Here is a 23956-nt window from a genome sequence, read left to right as displayed (position 1 = left end):
ATTGTATGTTACAATGTTTATAGCAGTTGGTAGTCCATTATGTGTCAAACTGAACCCAGTTAATGTGTCCATTTAATGAGGTTATTCTACTGTTGACGATGGTTTTTTTCTTCAGGAATTTATCTGTTACTTATGCAAACAACAGTCTGGTCCCAAACACCTGTTCTTCACAATCTTTTTATCATTTTGTGGCGCGGCTGGATTCCATTCCAACAGAATTGGAATTCGTGATTCCAAAAAAGGGCTTATCACGAATTAGCTACCGGAGATGTTGGTATAACAGAATCCATTTACTAATGCTGAAAAGATGTATCATTTAGGAGTGCAAAAGTAAGTGATTGTTATTTGTTATTTTTCAAAATGTTCATTCAATTTAAATTGTTCGTTGAAATTATTAGCTTCATATACTTGAAGCCTTATTGTTTTTTTTTTTTGAGTAATACGTTATATGATTTATTGGTTTTTACCTTTTGCAAGCTTAATTGATAACTGGTAATGTGATAATGGATTTGTTTGTAGAATCTATACTACAGTATGAATAATGTGAGGTGAGGTAATTAAATATTCGAATTTTTTTTTCCTGATTTAACACTTCATTTATGTGGACAGTGCAGGATCTTGACAAGGTTGAATTCTGAAAAGGTATCAAGTATGTTTATGTAGATGATTCAATGGATGATATTGGTGAGATTCCAATTCTATTGGAATGGAATCACGAATTCCAATTCTGTTGGAATGGAAAGACGAATTTTAATTCTATTGGAATCACAAAAGTTGATGCTTGAAGAACAGACCACAAAATTGAAACGGACCACATTATTTTTTTAGAATGTATTAGTCGTTGTTAGATTTTGATGTTTTCTTTCCCGTTTTGATTGTTTTTTAGTTTTATTCCTTAGTAATGAATGTAATTTGTAACAATTGTTACCCGTATTCTATAAGAAATTATGTATTTTTTGTTTTTATTCTTCAATTGATTGTTCAAGGATTTGTTATTCTATAAGAAGCTTTTAAATTCATGATCAAGAAATAGGTTCAAGAATATTTTTATTTTTGAATATACTCATAAACATATTCTGTCAGAATGTCCGAATTAAAAAAATTATAATACGTAAAATCGGATTTTTAAAATTAATAGAATCTATGATCCCTTAAAAAATGCAATTTTCCTTTATTAAATCTATATTAATTTACTAAATTACCCTTGTAATTAATTAAGATGATATTTTCAATTATATTTAATTCAATAATATATATTAATCACTTTCTTAAAATAAGTAAATTTGATTGACCCATATTTATGCATACAATAACACAATAATTACTTTGAATAGAATAACCTAGGCCTATATATATATATATATATATATATATATATATATATATATATATATATATATATATATATATATATATATATACTATAATAAATGAATATAATTTTGCCACATGTCAATTTTTAATGAGTTTTGGCACTTGTCATTTTGTGATATTTTTTAAACAAATAATATTCACATGTCAATTTATGGTTTTTTCAATTTTTAAAATTAAAAAGTCACATCATATACTTATACTTATATATATGTACACTATCAAATGTAATAATTATTATACTAAATTACAATTAATATGTTTCTTATTTCAAAATTTCATTCCTTATTTCAAATCTACTATAATAATCTACTATTAATGAAAATAATTTTGTCACATGCCAATCTCTAATGAGTTTTGACACTTGTCATTTTGTGATGTTTTTTAAATAAATAATATTCACATGTCAATTTATGATTTTTTTTCAATTTTTAAAATTAAAAAACCACATAATACTTATATTTTTATATGTAAACTATCAAATGTAATAAATATTATACTGAATTACAATTAATATGTTTCTTATTTCAAAATTTTATTTTAAAAAATACTTATTATTTACATTTTAATATTTTTTTAATCAACCCGTATAATACACGGATTTACATATATATATATATATATATATATATATATATATATATATATATATATATAGGGTTGAGATCGGTTGAGAACTCAAAGTTTCCCGAGAACTAAAAGTGGAGCGTTGGATCAAAAGTAATTTGTTAAGGACATGATCGTCATCTTACCAATCTCATTTAATGTTTAATTTTTTTGTGTTATTTAATATATTAATATAAAAGTCTAAAAATTTACAAAATAACTTAAAATTTTGGATTTATTTAGTTTTTAAAAAAAAAATCGATTTTTTTTAAAAAAAATCGATTTTTTTAAAAAATGGAGATTTTTTAATTTTTTTCAAAAAACATGAATTTTTCAAAAAAAAAATGAAAAAAATATTTTTTAAAAAACTGCATCTTTTTAAAAAAAAATTGCATTTTTTTACAAAAAAAACTGCATTTTTTTTCAAAAAAAAACTGCATTTTCTTTTAAAAAAAAACTGCATTTTTTTTGGGCTAATGTCATAAAAACCCTCAAGTTTTCAAGGTTTTGTCGGTTTTGCCCAAAGTTGAATTTTATGTCCGTTTTTACCCTAACATTTTCCAAAAAATGTTCGGTTTTACCCTTTTACCGGTGATAACAGGTTACCATTATATTAACTTCGCAAAAAAAACCCTTAAGTTTATAGTTTTTTACGTTTTTACCCTTAAGTTTATATTTTTTTTACACTTTTACCCTTTGTATTTTCTTTTTCATATTATATGTATTCATGCAGAAAAATAATATTTATATACGAAAAAAAGTTAATTAAATATTGTATTTACAATTTTTTAATGTATATATATATATATATATATATATATGTGTGTGTGTGTGTGTGTGTGTGTGTGTGTGCGTGTGTGTGTATGTGTTTTTTTCTTGGATAAACCATTTAAGATGTAAAAAAACACAAATTAATATGTTTTTAGAACTACAGGTACATATTTTTATGTATTTAAAAATATACATATCAATAAAAAAACTTGTTGAATCATAAACATGTTTATATAAGTATATACATATATTTTTAGAAGTGTAAATATGTATTTTGATATATGTTTTTTTTAAGTATAAATATATTTTTGGAAGTATAGATACATATTAATATATAAAAATGTAAAAATATGTATTTATACTTCTAAAAACTATATCTATAAAACGCGTATTCATAATTCTAAAAATATTATTTATCTTTTTAAATGCTATAACATTGCAAACACACACACACAAACAAACATATATATATATAGATATATATATATATATATATATATATATATATATATATAACATTAAAAAAATATAAATACAATATTTAATTAATCATTTTTTCGTATATAAATACGATTATTCTGCATGAATACGTATATTATGAAAAAAAATACTTAGGGTAAAAGTGTAAAAAAATTATAAACTTAAGGGTAAAAACGCAAAAAAGGGTAAACTTAAGGGATTTTTTTGCGAATTTAATATAATGGTAATCTGGAAAACCTCTTATCACCGGTAAAAGGGTAAAACCGAACATTTTTTCGAAAATGTTAGGGTAAAAACGGACATAAATATCAACTTTGGGTAAAACCGACAAAACCCTGAAAACTTGAGGGTTTTTATGACATTAGCCCTTTTTTTTCAAAAAAAAAAAGTGTACTTTTTAAAAAAAAAAAACTGCATTATTTCTAGAAAAAAACTGCATTTTTTTTTAAAAAAAACTGCATTTTTTAAAAAAAAAACTTTAATTTTTTTAAAAAAACTGCATTTTTTAATTAAAAAACTGCAAGTTTTTTAAAGAAAGTTACATTTTTTTCAAAAAAAAATATGCATTTAAAAATAAGACTGCATTTTTTTTTAAAAAAAAGTAAATTTTTAGGTGCATATATGCATATTTTTTCAAATGCATATATGTATATTTCTTATACTATAATATGTATAAGTAAATCACAAAAAATCTCATTTTTATTAATTAATCTATAAACACAATAATACAAGTATTTTATTCGATACAAAATAAAATATAAAAAATAAAAAATGCTACAAATTTCAAAGCGTTTTCATGTCTTCGTGTCAATATTTCCTTATTTTCTTCAATTTATCATTTTTCAACTCTTCAATATTCACCACAATTTCTTCCAAATCTACAAGAAAGTTAAAAAAAATGATTGACGCAAAAACACTCACAAAAATACATATGTGATTTTCATGTGATTAACATATGAATCACATGCCATTCACATGTGAATCACATGTGATTTACATATAAATCATATGTGATTTACGTGTGATTCATATGTGAATTACATGTGATTTACATGTGAATCACGTGTAAATGTGATTTAAATGTGAATCATATGTGACCAACTTGTGATTTACATGTGGATTACAGGTTATTCATATGTGAATTACATGTGATTTACATGTGAATCACGTGTAATTGTGATTTACATGTGAATCACATGTGATTCATATTTGATTTACATGTGAATCACGTATAATTGTGATTTACGTGTGAATCACATGTGATTCATATGTGATTTACATATGATTTACATGTGAATCACATGTAATTCATATGTGACTCACTTGTGATTTACATGTGAATCACATGTGATTTACATGTGAATCATATGTAATTCATATGTGATTCACTTGTGTTTTACATGTGAATGTGATTCACATGTGATTTACATGTAATCCGTATGTTAATTATATGTGAATCATATGTAATTCATATGGATTTATATTTGATTTACATGTGAATCACATTCACATGTAAATCACAAGTGAATCACATATTTTAAAAAAAAAACACCTTATATATTGGACATATTTAGTCTTTATGGAAAAACTAAAAAATATTTTTCTATCATTTTCCCTAATATTAAAATGTAAATTAAAAAATATATTAATAAATAAATATTAAAAAAAATCTCAATTGGCGTTCATGAAATTTTACAATTCTAAAAAAATGGCTTTAATAATAATAACCTTTTTTCATAATGGTTATTTCACAAAGTAGTAAAAAAGAAACCTGCAAGAGAACACGAGCTGGCTTAAATGGAATCTCAACTTGATTTGGAGAAGTCTTCTCCCAATCAATGACTTTCTCAACATCTGACTTGGTGACTTGGAAATTGTCACAATTACGGATGGCTGATTCAAGAAGTATCCTAATTGAATATGGCAGCTTGTCTGATCTCCATATGAACAAAAGTTTGATCAGTTTCAAGTAACTGTTAATTTATAGATTCTTTAAATGAAAATTATCAGCTAAAAAGTTGGGAAGTGAAGCGGAGGAGTCAAAAAGACTTACCAACTCTTGGATCATTCAGCGCAGACAAACTATAGAACTTTCCAAACTCTCCACCTCCAGGCTTGGGGAGACCAGTCAAAATCCCACTGAAAGCATGATCAGAGGCTGTAGATGCAATTAAACATACAAATCAGATCTAAAAACTCAAAGACAATCACAATTTCAGAAAGAAAAAAAAAGTAAGAAACACTAGAAATCATAAAACATCTCATTTATGTTGTCATATGTGCTTCTACTCAGATCGATACTTATGTAGGCTGTTTGTCATAACCATAGAAGTATATGATCAGGTCAATAAATTTATACACTCCCTCAGTCCGATTCATAAGAGAAGTGATGTTATTTGGTTGGTCAGAGGTAGTAGCTTATAGTGATACTTGTATATCTAAAGCACTACCGACTTGACAACTATAATCCTGCTTAACCTGTACGCTACTAGATTATAATCATAATTCATTAGCCTTTGTTCAAATCGCGTAACTGAAATCTAAACTTGAGGTCAAACATCACCCCACCGATCAGTATCAGCCACGCAAGCGTTGACACTCCAGCAGAATTACATGAAATAAAAATCAGAAGAAATCAAAATGAATAGCACAGGAACCAGAAACAAGCAAGAAGAAAACCAAAGGAATTACCCATGGTAGCGAGACTACGGTGAAAACGGTCAAGAACAGGGGAAGCAATAGTCCTGATCTGAGAAGACAGCGAGGCATGAGACTTCCAATCAACACTGTGGCTCCATCTAGATCGGACGGAACAGAAAGCAGCCGATAGTAAATAAGATTAGGGCACGGAACTCCGAGAGGGAAGAAGGATGTCGCTACCGCGTTGTTCAATCTATCAATCTGCAGGGATCTTTAGTGGAGATAGGTTTATGATACAAAGGATCAACGAAAGGGATTTTGATTCTGGATCTACGGTGGCAGTGTAAGGCGGTGGTCACCGATAATTACCTAGATGCGGTACTGAAGAGGCGACTCGCCGGCGTCGGCTGTGGGGGAGGCGGAATCGCCGACACCATAATCGGAGAAGGTGACGATCGTTTGGGGAAAATCGCAGTCGACAATAGGAAATTTTGTTTTCTCTTTTAGTAAATAAGATTAATAAACTAATAATATATTTGTTTCCAGTAATACCCTTGTGTAAACGAACCAAACGAACACGAACAGGGCTTGTTCATGTTCTTTCGTTTAAGTTAACCGAACTAATGAACGAACATGAACGGTTAAACGAACGAGTTTTCTTGTTCATGTTCGTTCGTTTAACAAATTACATTGTTCATGTTCGTTCGTTTATGTTCGTGAACATGCTAAACCACATAAACTAACAAACATAAACAAACGAAGATAAACAAACATATATGAACATAAATGAATATATAATATAGTAATGTAATCAAACACAATTAAACATATATGAAGATAAAAGGAACCTATATGAACGAACATGAACAAACGTAAACGAAGAACATAAACGAACGTTCACGAACATAATTGAACGGACGAGACCATTGTTCATGTTCGTTCGTTTAACTAAACGAACGAGAATTTGTGTTCATGTTCGTTCATTTATTAAATAAACGAACTTCCCGCCAAACGGTTCACGAACAGTTCGTTGAACGTTCGGTTCGTTTACAGCCCTAATTATATAACTTCAAATATAATAAAACATTATAGACAAAATGTCATAAAATGCCGACATAAATTTCTATAATGGTATAATGACATAATACACTTGTAGACTTCACTAAAATGAATTCAATCATTTGGTGCGAAAAGCATTCACTCCATATTATAAAAATATTAATAAAAGTTCTTAAATAATAATAATCCATCTTCCCAATATATTTGTGATGACTACTAATGAGATAAATAACTTTTTGTAAAAAAAAGTCTTTCCGAAAAGTACAAAAATATTATAATTTTTACACCACAAAATCCAAAAGGTTATATATGTGTTACTAGAAGAGTATATGTTTAATGCAATCTGGCTTTATCATAACAGGGAGAATAATAAGTCAATAAAGATATGAACGTTTTTTGGCAAATAAAATGCTTGATACGACATTACTACATCAAATCAATCCTTAACATCTTAGAGCTTTTGGGGTTTTGTCCTTTTCCATGATTTTTATCAGTCTCGTAAAAACGTAACACTTGTAAATCATAGTTCTTGATGTTAATAAAAGTGATGCTAATGAGCAAATTAATGAACATATTTATACTAGAAACTTTAAAAGAGAAAATATGTAATCTTTTTAAAATAAAATTCTAAAATATAAAATATAAAGAATAATTAGGTAAATGTCTGAAATAATAAAGGCATTTTTGATGGTTGTGGTTCAAAGATAGAGAGGACACAAATGATTTCACGAAAAAGGGATACCACAATTTGATCGAAATCAAGCACACCTAGTCAAACAATGGAAATCAAGCACACCTAGTCAAACAATGGATCTTATATATATATATATATATATATATATATATATATATATATATATATATATATATATATATATATATATATATATATATATATATATAGAGAGAGAGAGAGAGAGAGAGATATATGATCATTTGAGAACTCATAGTTTCCCGAGAACCCGAGAACTAAAAGTGGAACGTTGGATCAAAATAAAGGACGATCAAGATGCAATGTGACATTTTTGTAAATAATCAGAAAACTAAAGAGGTGGGGGCATATCAATTAGTTTACAGCCCTATGTATAATTATTCGGCCGAAGAAGGAAAAATAATATGGAAATAAATTGTTTTAGGTTTTTTGAACGTTTAATCGATTATATAGTACATGTTATTTTACTCTTTTCATTTAGAATCAATTCTATTTGTGTAGTAGTCATTCATACCCTCTTTTTATTGTCAACATGTATAACTTTGATTTAACCCTTTCTCATGCGAGCATCCATCATTTACCGATTGATACAAGGCAAAAATCTAACCTTTTTTTTGTTGTTTTTTTAAATATAACTTTTTTATTTTTTGCAAAATGACCACTTGATCCGGAATGGGGCGTTCCAGACCCGATTTAATATTCGGTAAACGGATAGATAATTCCGACTCGATAATCTGGTTCTCCTATCAATACCCTTTAACCCGTTTCAGACTAGATTCCGACATTCCATTGTTTCGGATTATCCTACATCCCATTTAATATTCGGTAGGAGTGTGTTGCTAGGTGGTGGATTGAGAGTGTCAAGTGGATAGATGCTTCATATTACGCTAATGTTTGAGTTATGATTTTCTTTGTCAATGTTTTAGAACAGTTTCCTTTTGAAGATGTAGCAAAAACAAGTTTATCCTTCCGAACAAAATTTTGTAGAATAATATGATATCGTACAAACATCACTACAGGTTTTTTAAATCAACAGTATCATATTGTTGGCTACCTTTTTGAATAGTATGTCTACTCTTAGACTTAACGTAACTTTCTCCACTTGACTTGGTCCTACTTGAAGATTCACTTTTGGTTGACTCTGCGGGAAACGGAGCGTCATAGTTTCTGCTTGTGTGAACGATCCTTTCGCAACGACTACATTTTTTCTGAATCGGACTTTCACCTTGGGATGAGATATGGTTATGGTTTTTAGGTCGCCCGACTTGTCGTTTGTCCATCAATGGTGGAAAAACAACCATGACTTCATCTGGTTCTTCGTATTCAGTTGGAACTGGCACAAGAAACACAACCTCTACTTATGTTGATCAATATGTTTTTATTTGTGAAGTACGATGATACCCATGCACTGCAATGTTGGTATCTCAGTTCCTTGAATACCGCCACAACATGAGTACAAGGTATACCCGACAATTGTAATTTCCCACACGTGTAATAATGACTTTCCAAGTTTACTATAACATTTTTCATTTAGTCAGTCACCTCATATATGCTTTGATCAATCTGGTATACCAAGAAAGCAAAGGATTCATTGATTCTCCTCTCGATGACCTTCTCAACATGCTCAGTAACACCTTTTTTTCTTTCAACTATAACAAACATTTACGTATATGTTGTCATTCACAATAAATTACACTACAAATATCATTGAAGTTTTAAAATATAGGGAAACACTTACCTCCAACATTACGTCGCTAGCACTACCATTGTTGCATAGTTGCTCGAAAGAAATCAATCAACATTGTTATCGGTAGTTTCCGTTCATCTCTTGATAATGCATTGACGGACTCGGCACTGTTTAATGTCATAATATTGTACCGAACCACAGGGAAACACGACCTTGCCCATCTCTCATTATTGATTCTGTCTAGCCAAGTATAACAATCATCGTTTAGTGCACGACATAGCCTACCCAAGATTTTATTGAAATCAGACTCTCGGTAAGCCTTTGCAACCTCCCAAAACAAAATCTTTGTTCTCTCTTGCTTGTCAATCTTTGCTCTCATATTCATTAACAAATGGCGACAATAGAGCCCGTGGTATGCATTCGGGAACACGACCTGAATGGTCATTTCAATTGAATTGGCTCTATCTGGTATGATAGCCAAAGTTGGCATGTCCCTAATACATTCTTTGAGTCTTGATAAAAACCAAATACATGGCTCTCCACTTTCATTTTTCCCAACACCAAATGCAATAGGGAGGATTTGGTTATTACCATCCATGCCTACTAATAGGAACATGGTGCCCAAATATTTCCCTTTAAGGTGTGCGTTGTCAATGATAATAACAGGACACACATCTTTGAAACATTCGAACCTTAAAAGTAATCAATAATCTAATTAAAGCGAACGCATGTGTATGGACATTAAATATAAATAAGTCGGTATATAAAAAATATTACCGCGCAACCGATAGCCATGATAAAGTATTCAAATTTGTTGTCATCACTCGTCTTTATATGTGTAACCGTCCAAGGATTCTTCTTCTCCAAGTTGTAACAGTATAAATGTAGTCTTTGAAAGCTTTCTTCAGGGGTCCCTCTCAATAGATTTAGAGCATACATTTTAGCATTCCATGCTTGCCAGTATGAAATATGTACACAAAGATGGTCATTTAAAGTTCGTTGTATCTGTTTCCCCCGCAACATATTACCTGTACTATCAACTAATATTCCCTTCAAGAAGTGACCCAATACCTTTTTGTTGGATTGTCGGTGATGGGGACGTAGCTGTGTGTTTAAGTAAGTGTGTTTCTTCGATAGTTTAACCACTTGAAATGTATCAGTAGTATTATGTTTTGTTTCCCTAATCCATCAGTCACATTATCCATGTAGTAAACAGCTTCAAACCTATCTTTTGTAGATTTTTTCACTTTATATCGGAAACCTTCACTAACATTTTTCAATCCTAAATTAAGCTTAAGTGCTTCTTTGTTTTAAAGAGTTGGTATAACTTCACATGGGAAGTATAGTTGTGCATTTTGGCCCCTTTACGATCTTGTTGAGCTAATTCGGACAGTGGTAAAGGTTCAGGCATACCACAATGGGTGGGTTGTGTTTCTTCAGAATCGAAAAAATATAAAGGAAATTTTTCCTGTCGTGCTTTTCGGGGTTGCAAGGGATCAATTTCCTCTTATCTACCTTCATGATCATCCCCATCAAATTCAGTGTAACTTTGAAAATGTTCAACTGGCTCTCCATGTGGAATTATATTACCATCATCAACCAACATCATTAGTTTTGCCTCATCATTCGTAGATTCACCAACATCAACAGTAAGGTCGGCATGAACAACAACCTTACCTTTAGACCTATAATCACCCCCATGTATAGGTTCATTGTAATAAGGAACATGGTTGGTTATCATAGGTAATAAATTACAAATTTTGGTTACTTCCAGCACTGGAAGAACCATTTCTAGAACGATTTTCCCTGTAACATCTCAAAAATCACAAGAAATTTAAACTTTTTAAAACAACCCATTTACTAAAAAGAAGTGTTTACATACCCACTGTTTTCCAAAAACATTATTCAAAATCAGAGTCTCCCAAGATCAATAACATAAAATCAAGGATGTGTATGGTCACGCCTTCGCCTTGCCACGGTCCTCAGAAGTACTTGAAACAAAACTAAAACTGTAAGTCGACACTTAGTGAGTACCCCCAAAGTACCATAATTGAACATAACAAACAACAACATGCATAGAGATCCTACAACATGACTAGACCGCCTCAGCGGGCCTTCAGTCTATCTGGACCGCTCTCTGGGCCTTCAGCCTGACTGGTCCGCGTCGCAAGCCTTCAGTCTATCCGGATTTAGTCCCAACTGGTCCGCCTAAACCCAATATACCATCACATATCAACATACACCATAACAATCAATAGCTAGCATATACAGATAGTCATACAGATCTAACAGATCACTACATCATATCAACATCCTATATATCAGGACACAAATCTAACAGATCACTACAGCATAACAACATCCTATATACCAGGATACAGATCTAACATATCACTACAACATATCGACATACAATAAACCAGGGTATCAATCTAATGGGCTGGCCTTGGTGCCTTCGACCTGTAAGTACAGTGAGAAAAACTCACCTCACAGTCTGAATCCAGTCTGAATAACTCCCAGCTCTGACAACTAACTCAACCCAAATCCTAAATGTCGAAACATTTCCCATTCTAAATTAATAACATTTTCCCTAAAATAACCTTGGTTAAAACCTGTCAAAATCCACAAGTCAACCGAGTCAACTCAGCCTAGTTGACTCAGGCTGTGGGGCTTACTCCAGAGGTACACAGGGCGTACTCGAGGTCCGAGACATCGGGGCCAAGTCAGCGTACACATAGCGTACCATTTGGTACGCCCAGCGTATGCAACAACTCCCTTCTTAACCGATTAAGAGTTAGTTGTAGCATCCCGATTCCCAGGTATGAGATTTAATTCTTAAAGCATGTTTTCTCATTGGAACTCGACAAGTTGGAAGCCTCAACACGGCGTGTTGAAGGTCTTTTGGCCCGCGTATTTTCATGAACCAACATGGCGAGTTGGTGAGTGGGAACTCAACGTGTTGGTGGCTGGATGAGAAACCTTAAATTTTAGGATTTTGTACCCTATATAATCCCCTTAAGTCCCTAGGGCTGATCTTTTATCAACCTCCAAACCCTCATATCGGCCCGTGTGAACCCTAATCATCCTTCCCTCTCATTTGTGAGCTAATGTGGCATTTTTGAGCAAAAGAAGAAGAAATTTGGAAGAAGGAAGCAAGGATCTAGCAAGTAAAGCTCTCATCCTTAGTTTGACACTCCTCTGGACCTTTGTAAGTGTCCAAGATCTAATTTTTATTCCTCTATGTTGTTAGATCTTGAGTTTTGTCCCCTTTTTTTCCTTATTCTTGGATGTTGCAATGGATGGATCTCATAAAGTTTGCAACTTTATGTCCAGGTCAAGGTGACCGTGTAGTGGTTTGGATCTAGTCTTTAGCCAAGTTTTGATGCCATGCATGGATTTTAGGTCATATTTCCCCTTTTTGACCCATTTTGGGTTCAAGACATGCATTGGACATGCATGTCTATAAAGCACCAACCTTTGGGTTGATTTTGGTTCTAGAATCTCTTCTAGAAGGTTGAGTTTCCACATCTTTAGGACTTTGTGCTTAATGGTTAAGCACTTGAGTTTTCAAGCCTTGTGGAAGGGTTTTTGAGCACTTGGAGTAGCCCCAAAGGATAAAGTTGGAAACTTTATCGTTTTAGACAACATTTGAGTTTAGATCTGAGCCTTAGAGTCCCTGGAATCAAAGAATCATTTGAATGTGTTAAGCTGGGGAAAACTCGATGAGTTTTCCAGCCAACTGGGCGAGTTGGCTAGGGTTTTCCCGACCTTCTGAGTACTATAGAAACTTGACGAGTTCATTGGTGCACTCGACGAGTTGGGTCAACATGGAGTGTTGACCTTAATCGTTGACTTTGACTTTGACCATCGTTGACCAAGTTTGACCTTGAGGGGTATTTCGGGTATTTTGGTATTTTGGGATTTTGATGGTTATTGGTCATTTGGATGGGTAGGTATTGGTTGGAGCTGAGATTCGGAGTCGGGACCTCATCAGCTATGGATCAGATCGAGAGGTGAGTTTTCCTCACTATACTTTCGGGTCGAAGACACCAAGGTCGGCCTATTGGTTTGATAACCTGATATCGTTGATATGTTGAGTATGGAATAGATATGCATGCTAGTTTTGATAGGCTAGTTGATAGATCTGTAGGACTACCTGTGATACTGGCTGTTTATGTGTATATGATGTTATCTGTTATATGTCGACATATTATGTGGGTTGGGTTAAGGTTGTATTGCTCCGTGTTGTAGCCAACAAATCCTTCAGCATACCAGATATAAGCTGAGGGCCAGGGAGGGCATGCCAAACTCATATTGACGGCTCATGAGCATTCTAGATATGAGCTGAGGGTCGGGGAGGGCATGCCAGAGTCATACTGAGGGCTTAGCGGTTTTCAGTCTGAGGACTGATCAGACCGGGGAGCAAGCCATACATAAGCTGTGAGCCAAGGGAATGCCAGACTTATGTTGTGGGCTCAGGGGTAATCCAGTATGTTAGTTGTGGACCCATTGCATGTTGTTATTATATATGTATTGTTGTCGTATATGTTATCGGTTGTGTGTTGGTACTTTGGGGAACTCACTAAGCTTCATGCTTATAGTTTGGGTTTATGGTTTTTGGTACTTCAGTGGACCGTGGCAAGGTGAATGTGTGACCGTACACATCCTTGTGTTTTTGGGCCTTATGATTCTGGGAAACTCTGATAATGAAAATGTTTTGAAAACTATGTTGTAAACGGTTCCAATTTTTAAATAATGTTTTATAAACAATGGTTTTTGTAACTACCTCTTTAGCAAATGGGTTGTTTTGAAAAGTAAAAAAAATTGTTGAAAATTTGAAGAATGTTACAAGTTTGTATTTGAGCCTTGGTTTGAGTGAATTGGAGGAACACTCGTGTGAATCCAGTCTCAAAGTAAGGAAAAATATTTTAAAAACGATTTTCAAATGGTTTTCAAAATAAACAAGGAGGATGTGATGTGTGCGATCAGCCGGACCTAGTAAGTAGACCCTAAATTACCACACGGTTATTTGAGATTATGTTGTGATATGTTAGAATAGCATGCTAGTGATAGGCTAGGGATCTTCAGGAATTTGCATGATAGAATTGCCTGATTATAGATGCCTTATCTATTGTAGAATGCCTTATTAATTGTTGTATGACTCTTTCGTGTGTGATCTAACTATTGACTGAATGCGCTAAGTCACATACCGCATGAGTTTTTAGGCATTACGTTAAGGGATTCGGTCCTGTTGCGCAGCTCTTGTCTGAGTCCAACCATTGCAGGGTTGAATCTTTTAGCCTAAGATTGTTTAAGTTGTGTAGTATGTAATAGTGTTCATGCGATAGTTATCTGGCACCAATGGAGGGTCGTGGGGCAGTTGGTGGTAGGATGAGTTATATGGGGTCAGCTGGCCAGTCACGATATGTTTAGCCTTCCTCTAGGGAGTGAGGATGGAGTGCATGAGTATGGTAGTATGTATTCGGGATGCTGGGAGCTAGAGATCGGAACTTCTCATGGGAATCTGTCGGATGTTATTATGTTTTAGTGCCAGTCAACTCCACTGCTCGAATGCTGCTTGCTTTGTGCTTTGTGGGACTCTTAAGTGATGTGAGTTAGCTATTAAGTGAATATGTAATGTCACATGTAATTAAGCTTGAATAATCTCAGAGTGATGGGTTTGACCCTATTGCGCAGCTCTTGTCCGAGTCCAACCGTTGTAGGGATAAGTCTTTTACTTGAAGGATTATCTGAGCTTTATTACATGTGATTGTGTTCATGAAGTAGCTAACTGACATTATGAGGAGTTCTTCAGCAGTTGATGACAGGGGAGATGGGGGATCCTAGGAGAGCCTAGGAAGTATTTTAGTGCAGTTGTTTCGTTGTTGAGCGGGTATAGGGAGTATTATCATGAGTAGGTCTTAGAGGACCCGAGATGATCCGTGAGGAAAGTATGGATAGGTGTGGAAGGTAGTATTGGGCCCGTACTACTGGAAGCACATGATCCATACTCGAATCGAGGAGAGTTTTGGGGATTCTAAAGATCGGTCGCGAGAGATTGGCATGGTTGGATACCATGATCCGTGGCAGTAGCTCCGTATCTGTTGATATTGGTCGTGGTTGCTCGGGCATAAGGTTGGGTCTGGTAATGGTTCGGCCCCAGCAGCAATATTGGTTCGGATTGATTAGTGCAAACATTGTGGAACTTGTTAGCTTTGAGGTCTCGAGGGTTCTTCTCAAGACCATGCATTTGAGTCGCGGGGCTCAAGGATGGATCGACCGTTATGATCGGTTGGGGATTACAGCTGAAAGTAGAGTGGTTGATTGATGGTTGGTATGTCGCTATCTATGGTGGGGACCTTTCCCCTTTCAGTTTCCGAGTTCATGGAAGAAGTGAGTAGGCTTGTGACCTTCAAGGTTGGGAGGTAAGCCCAACTTAGGGTCGGTTGGTCGCGATGTTCGGAGACAGGATGTCAGCGCGGTAGTATGCAGATGGGTGGATGTGTTATGGGTGCTTTGTGATGTGATTAAGGGTCAGTGTACTTGGGTTATAGCATGACGGGCACCGGTCTGACGGTTGGAAGTGCAGGCAAGGAGTGTATATTATGGGATCATAAGTCGGTATTGATATATGCTCCCTTAAGGGATCCTTAATGTTAAGCGGTCATTATTGGGAAATTTCGGAGGTCTTCAGCTGAAATTTAGGATTCTCTTTGGATTTGTTTGATCCTTATCTGGAAGATCATCCTGCGTGTGTTTTTCCTTCTAGGTTCAGAGATGGTTGTACCTGGTCGATCCGGTTGAGTTATAGGTTGGTTTCAACACCAGTGGGTGCCTGGGTGGTAGTTCGAACCCCAAGAAGGGGAGAACTGGATATTCTGCTTGGAGTATCATCGATCTGTTCGAGATTGTGGTATTAGAAGGGTGAATCATAGGGATTTGCAGTGCGATTATGTGGAATCTCGCTTCAGGTTTTGTTTAAGGCAAGGACATATAGTAGGTGGCGATCGGATGTATGGGTCAGGAGGTTCATGGGTTGTTTCTCAACAGAAAGTGGTTGGTTAAGGAGCTCATTGCTGCTCATGGCTTCTTTTTTTTAGTTGTCGATGATTAGATGAGGAACCGTTGGGATCACTCAGGTCGAGTATAAGTGGCGGAGGGAAATTATCAGTTGGGTGTAAGAATTTCTAATTGTAGTCTAGCTTGGGCAAGGATTGGTCGGGGAATCAGTTTCAGTTTGGTGCGTTCATCCCCACAAGTGTTTTGGTGACTTAAGGTCATGTGTTCGCGATTGTTAGTTGCATCGTTTGTCGTGCATCAAATAATTTTGAAGGTTTTAGTGTGGTAGTTGAAGTTCTATGGATGTGTCAACTTATAGTCAAATTTAGCATGTTTTATGTTCCTTTGGTCTCTGAGTATGCTTGCATTCAAGGATGGTGTGGAGTTTTAGTTCATAGCAGGCTTGGGATTGGTGACATTCAGGATCACTTTAGAAGTCTTCTCGAGTTGTTTGCGTATTGGAGGAATTTGTTCAGTCTCAGGCAAGTAGGGAATCTTGTGTCGATCGATCATGTGGATGTCTTTTGTTAATGATTGAGGTTCATCGTTCGATAGAACTCTGGTATTTTGTTTTTTGGATGGTAGCCTTTGAATTGGAACAAGGGTTCAACCGTTATCCTGTTCTCGGGTCGTGGGCGACCATGATTTTATCGACTCAGCATGGGTAGTAGTTAGTTCTGTGAAAGGGATTAGGCGTGGTTTAGTCTTCGCCTTGAGGTGCAGTTAGTGTTGAGAGGGACATTGCTTAGGTCCCTGCAAGGCAGTGGAAAAAGGGTTGATAGTCTTTTGGCATGTGGTGTGAGTCGCGAGTCCCAGGTAAAGATGCAATGTCGATATGCTTGGCGTAATAGAAGGATGTTTGGGTTAGGATGTCCTAGTCTTTGGGGTTCTTGGGAACCTGACTGCTGGATCAGGCATGAGACTAGTTGTCTCAGCAGCGGTTGGGGAAAATATTTGTATACAAGTTTAGTGGCGTGTTGCCGTGAATCAGAAGATTTTGGGAAATGCGAGGGTAGGTCCTTGGGTCTCGGGTCATGAGTTTAGACTCGAGTTATATGTATTTTGGCATTCCAATCTAGGGTATCCCATCCCGAGGATGACTGGACCCTATGATTGATTGGTCCCGACATGTTTGGTATTCCAACCCGATGGTTGATTGGACCAAACATGCTTATGATACGAGGATATTCCATCTTGAGGATGACTGGGCCCATCGTAGGCATGCCTGGTATTCCAGCACGAGGTTGATTAGGCCAAGCATGAGTGTTTGTGCTTGTGAGTTGGTTGTTGTGTGTGTTGGTTTGGGAATTAAAGGAAGCGGTGTATGGTTGGCACTAGACGGGGCGTCCCCTGGTTTGTCTTCCGTTGTACATTATGTCCCTGGAAATTTTGTCATCATTATGAGCTTTCTCTCGAAGGAATATCTAATCCCTTGTGTCAAGTGAAGAGTTGTCGGCAGCCGCGTATAATTTGTGATTCCGTTTTATAGGGGGGAAACTCGGGTTATCAGAAGTTGAGTAGTCAGTTTGGGGGATAAGTGGAATGGTATTAGCAATGGTTCATTATGGGCAGTCTGTCAGGGAGTCAGACCAAATTTGAGACTCCCGATTTCAGGTTTCGGTATGGTAGAAGTGGTTTTGTGCAAGGGATTAAAGATTTGTTCATTTTCGGGTTTGGAGAACTCTGCTAAGGTTGGGTTCGATTAATGGAAAGTCGGATAGATTGTTCGATTTGGGTTGTGAAGTTGAATCCTTGCGGGTGCAGTTGTGAGTGGTTCTGTATGTCTGGGAGTCCGACATTGTTCCAAGTTTTCAATTTCAGGTATAGCAGTTGGATACTTGTGGCCTAAGGAAAAGTTGAGGTTTATTCTTGTTAGGGCTTGTGATATCTTCTATTTTGGATTAGACATCAGTAAGGGTGGGTGGTCATCCGATCGAGGTGACTTCCCCAGTCATTTCGCGATTCGGGGAATCCTACCGGGATCGTTATTTCGGTAAAGGAGATAGCGAGGAATGATTTCGAGGACGAAATCTAAATCAAGTGGGAGAGAGTTGTAACATCCTGATTCCTAGGTATGAAATTTAATTCTTTAAGCATGTTTTCTCATTGGAACTCGGCGAGTTGGAAGCCTCAACACAGCATGTTGAAGGTCTTTTGGGCCGCGTATTTTCATGAACCAACACGACGAGTTGGTGAGGGGGAACTCGACGTCTTGGTGGCTAGACGAGAAACCCTAAATTTTAGGGTTTTGTACCCTATATAATCCCATTAAGTCCCTAGGGCTGATCTTTTATCAGCCTCCAAACCCTCATATCGGCCCTTGTGAACCCTAATCATCCTCCCCTCTCATTTGTGAGCAAGTGTGGTATTTTGGAGCAAAAAAAGAAGAAAGTTGGAAGAAGGAAGAAAGGATCTAGCAAGCAAAGCTCTCATCTTCAGTTTGACACTTTTCTAGACCTTTGTAAGTGTCCAAGATCTGATTTTTATTCCTCTATGTTGTTAGATCTTGAGTTTTGTCCCTTTTTCTCCTTATTCTTGGATGTTGCAATGGATGGATCTCATAAAGCTTGCAACTTTATGAATCTCCAGGTCAAGGTAACCTTGTAGTGGTTTGGATCTGGTCTTTAGCCAAGTTTTGATGCCATGCATGGGGTTTAGGTCATATTTCTCCCTTTTTGACCCATTTTGGATTCAAGACATGCATTGGACATACATGTTTATAAAGCACCAACCTTTGGGTTGATTTTGGTGCTAGAATCTCTTTTGGAAGGTTGGGTTTCGAGATCATAAGGACTTTGTGCTTAATGGTTAAGCCATTAAGTTTTCAAGCCTTGTGGAAGGGTTTTGAGCACTTGGAGTAGCCCCAAAGGATAAAGTTGGAAACTTTATCCTTTTAGACAACATTTGAGTTTAGATCTGAGCCTTAGAGTCCCTGGAATCAAAGAATCAACTGAATGTGTTAAGCTGGGGAAAACTCGGCGGTTGGCTAGGGTTTTCCCGGCCTTGTGAGTACTATAGAAACTCGACGAGTTCATGTGCACTCGACGAGTTAGGTCAACATGGAGTGTTGACCTTGATCGTTGACTTTGACTTTGACCATGGTTGACCAAGTTTGACCTTGAGGGGTATTTTGGGTATTTTGGTATTTTGGGATTTTGATGATTATTGGCCATTTGGATGGGTAGGTATTGGTTGGAGTTGAGATTCAGATTCGGAACCTCGTCAGCTATGGATCAGATCAAGAGGTGAGTTTTTCTCAATGTACTTTCGGGTCGAAGGCACCAAGGCCGACCCATTGGTTTGATAACCTGATATCGTTGATATGCTGAGTATGGAATAGATATGCATGCAAGTTTTGATATGCTAGTTGGTAGATCTTTAGGACTACCTATGATACTGCCTGTTTATGTGTATATGATGTTATATGTTATATGTCGACATATTGTGTGGGTTGGGTTGAGGTTGTACTACTCCAAGCTGTAGCCAACAAACCCATGAGCATACCAGATATGAGCTGAGGGCCAGTGAGGGCATGCCAACCTCATACTGAGGGCTCATGAGCATTCCAGATACGAGCTGAGGGCCGGGAAGAGCACACCAAACTCATACTGAGGGCTTAGCGGTTTTCAGTCCGAGGACTGATCAGGCCGGGGAGCAAGCCAGACATAAGCTGTGGGCCAAGGGCAAGCCAGACTTATGTTGTGGGCTTAGGGGTAATCCATTTTGTTAGATGTGGACCCACTGCATGTTGTTATTATATCTGTACTGTTGTCATATATGTTATTTGTTGTGTGTTGGTAATCTGGGGGAACTCACTAATGTAACGTCCCAAAATTCCAGACCAAAAATTTCGTTTTAATTAAGTTATTACATAAAACCATCAGTATAAAACATTCATAATAATATCTCATGTCAAGACCAGTGTGTCAATAATCAAGCATGTCATCATAAAATAATATCAGAGTATAATCCCAAAGACCTCATGTACGGAAAACATAGTGTGATGCGCTGCGATCGATCCGGCTCATTTCCTTTGAAAATGAAGTACCTGAAACCAAAACTGAAAACCGTAAGCACAAAGCTTAGTGAGTTCCCCAGAGCATACCCCACACATAATCCACCTAACACATATCATGGTAGCTATAAAGCTACATATACCACATAAGCCATGCATACATAAACCTGTAAGAATGCCATGGGCTACCCCACATGGTCTTTACCTAGGACTGCCATGGGCTACCGCACATGGTCTTACATCCAATGCCATGGGCTTCCCCACATGGTCTTTACCTAGGACTGCCATGAGCTACCCCACATGCTCTTACATCCAATGCCACGAGCTCCCCCCGGGGTCTTCCATGTGAAACACACAATCACATACCATATCAAATCACAGAAAGACTAACACATATACCATAATCACATAATGGGCCGTCCTTGGTGCCTTAGACTCATAGGTATGGTGAGAAGACTCACCTGTCACTGCTGAAGTCCCACAGATAAAACTCCAGTGCTGGTTGACAGGTTCCCGAACTGTCAACATCAAAACATCACCCAATTAATAATTGGGTTCCACTACATAACCATAAATACATACTTTGAATAATTACTACATTACCCCAAGCTTGGCTTTATTCCAGCCCAAGGTCCAATCCATAGACCCAAAAGTCAAACTAGGAATCAAAGCGCAACATATGGCCCAATTTTCCAAATTGGGCCCAAGCCTTTACATGGTCTTATTCAAAGGCCCAACCATTTATTCCGGTCCAGCATTTGACACTCTAATGGCCCAATATCATATAATCCCTAAGGCCCAAACTATGGCCCAATTTTCCAAATTAGGCCCAGACCTTCACATGGGCCTTACCCTAAATCCCAACAACATATTCTAGTCCATATGATTATGCTTGGATGACCCATTCATAATCCAATTACCAAAGCCCAAATGAAAAGCCCAACTCAAGGCCCAAGTGAAATTAGGGTTTCACATAAAATGATGATTAGGGTTAAGTGTTTCTCGCTTAACCCATTAAGGACTTAATCCATTAAGTCCATCACTCTTCTAAATAGATAATATGGTGTGATTGGGCTTAACACACAATTTCATTCCAATGGCCCAAATGTGGGTCCCGATAGGTCCAAGCCCATAAATCCAATATTACGGTTTTCTAAACCCTAATTAGGGTTTCCAATCCCATCTTAGCGCAATAGGCCCAATAGCTAGGTCTTTTGATCAATTAGGGTTCACTGGACCCATTAGGGTTTCACTAAGCCCATTAGGCCTCATTGGGCCTATTAGGGTTTATTAGTCCCTTTGTCCAAACATCCAAACGAGTCACGATCCAACAATACACACCGCCACCCGACACGGCGGCCGGTGGCGGCAGGAGGCGGCAGCCACCACCTCACGGTGGTGGTTTGATTTTTCCTTTCATTATTCTAATTTGTAATTTACACTTTACAATGCTAAATCTCAAAATAAACACACACACTAAACAAAATAAACACACACACACACAACCACCTTATGGTGGCCGGTGGTGGTAGATGATGGCAGCCACCACCTCACGGTGGTGGTGGTGGCTTTCTAGCGATTTCCGGACAAACACACCAACTACAATTATACACCCACGATTTCCAATTTGCTCAAAAGGATCCAGCCACCCACCTGGTGGCTCACAGCGGCGGTAGGAGCTGTTTCACGGCGGCAGTGACGTTGGAAGTAGAAGAAACGGCGGCAGCAAGATAATGGTCACCATGGTGGGCTGCCATGGTGGTTCCCACGTCTTCCGGCCAAGAAGGAGCATACACATAGCTCCGAAATGCAACTGGGACGAACACTCCGACATGAAACCCACGGAAACACGCACCAACGCAGCCATAGTCGGAATCATGTGGCGGCAGCGACAACTTTGTCTTCACGAGGTGATGCATCAGTAGAAGACGGCAAAGGAGTGAGGTGGTCATGAACGACATCCGTAGCGACAGCGGAATAGACGCTTGCTGGTGGTCTTCATCGTCGCCGACGATGGAACAGTAACAACGTTGCGGCGGCACGACCTTCGGCTAACAACCACAGTTGAAGGGAGCATCGAGCGGTCGGAACTGAAGGAAGTCGGGTGTCGCTTGATGGACGCTGGCTGATCGGAAGGTGGAGCGGTTGCGGCGCCGGCGAGGGAGGCATAAGGTGGAGGTGGCGGCTGAACATGTTAGCATTTAGGGTTAGGGTTTGACGGGTGGTGGGGTTATATACCCCCGTCCCATTCCAAATTTTCCCATAACAACAGAATCAGTCCCTCCTTTCATCTTTTCTTTAAAATTCAGCCCCAATTTTACCATTTAACCCCTGCCCTCTAAAACCTTTACAAATTAAGTCCAAATTTGACAAAACAACCCCTCCTCAACAAATCCGTTTTATATTTGGTCCTAAATTACTCTTTAGCCCTCAGCATTCCAAATTCTTTTCAATTTAAGTCCAATAATTTACCGAATAGTCCCTTCCTTCACAATTATTTATAAAATCAACCCGAAACTTACACTTTTAACCCATGAATAAGCCAATAATAAATTTTGGCTCCCAAAACCAACGCCCTACTAAATATTATGGATTTTAAGGCTGGGATTCATTTATTAATCTTTATCTATTTATTTACATAATAAACGGGGTGTTACAACTCTCCCCCACTTAAATTAGATTTCGTCCTCAAAATCATTCCTTACCATCCCTTATGCCCCATACCATTCGAGTAATATGGTCACCATCCTGGGTACACCCTAGGCTTCCCAGGGTAGTTGTGTCCAATCTTCGCAAGGCCCTAAAATCCGCAGGTGAACGAATTTCCTCGCAACAAGTTCATACCTGCTCCGTCTGAAATATGTTGTCTTGAGATGGTCTGATTCTCTGACAGACCACTCATACCGAATCATTATTGCTGAATCTAGTCTGTTTATCCCTCAACTGACTACTTAACTTCTGATAACTCGAGGTTCCCACTATAAAACAGGATCACATACCTAATTATCTCTGCAGATCACTTGTACCTGGCCAAGGCTCAGATACTCCTACTGTGAGTGACTTGTCACTCCCCAAATCATCTAGCTATTCCGTCCGTACTCGCAACCTGAAGCACAAATGCTAACACTGCCCAAACGTTGAAATTGCTTGAACACTTAACTGTTGGATAAGATGTCTAAGTCCATAACTTATTTGGTATATACTTGACCCGACCCGGAATGGTCCATTTGGGTTGCACTTCACCCAAACTAGTTATGGATAATTTTATGAGAGTTGTATACTTACGATTTATTAATATATTATAAGTTATAATATATTAATATAAAGTCATGTTACTTAATTAGTTTTAATCTTGAATTAATTATGAATTAATTTAGTGATTAAAAGGAAGACTAATTAAATCATGGGCTATTATATTTATATGGTGTGGGCTAACACTCATTTGGGAATGGGCTAAGCTTATATGGAAGTCCATGGATGATCCATGGAGCTTTTACCCATGGATCCTTGGAAGAGGAAAAGACATGGGTTATTAGGGTTTCACCCTAACCATGTA

General features: G+C 36.9%; 1 long non-coding RNA gene across 1 annotated transcript; it reads right to left on the bottom strand.

The window, feature by feature from the left end:
* Positions 1 to 5086: 5086 nt before the first annotated feature.
* On the bottom strand, positions 5087 to 5959 carry LOC145123809 (uncharacterized). The gene is made up of 3 exons (XR_013715335.1): positions 5920 to 5959; positions 5282 to 5386; positions 5087 to 5160 (listed from the first exon to the last, which is right to left on the bottom strand). It is a non-coding gene; the product is annotated as an uncharacterized LOC145123809 (long non-coding RNA).
* Between the last annotated feature and the right edge of the window lie 17997 nt (positions 5960 to 23956).

This window comes from Lactuca virosa, chromosome 7 (assembly GCF_052849685.1).
Source record: "Lactuca virosa cultivar CGN04683 chromosome 7, Lactuca_virosa_CGN04683_v6, whole genome shotgun sequence".
Lineage (NCBI taxonomy): Eukaryota > Viridiplantae > Streptophyta > Magnoliopsida > Asterales > Asteraceae > Lactuca > Lactuca virosa.
This window is presented reverse-complemented; position numbering and strand designations above follow the sequence as displayed.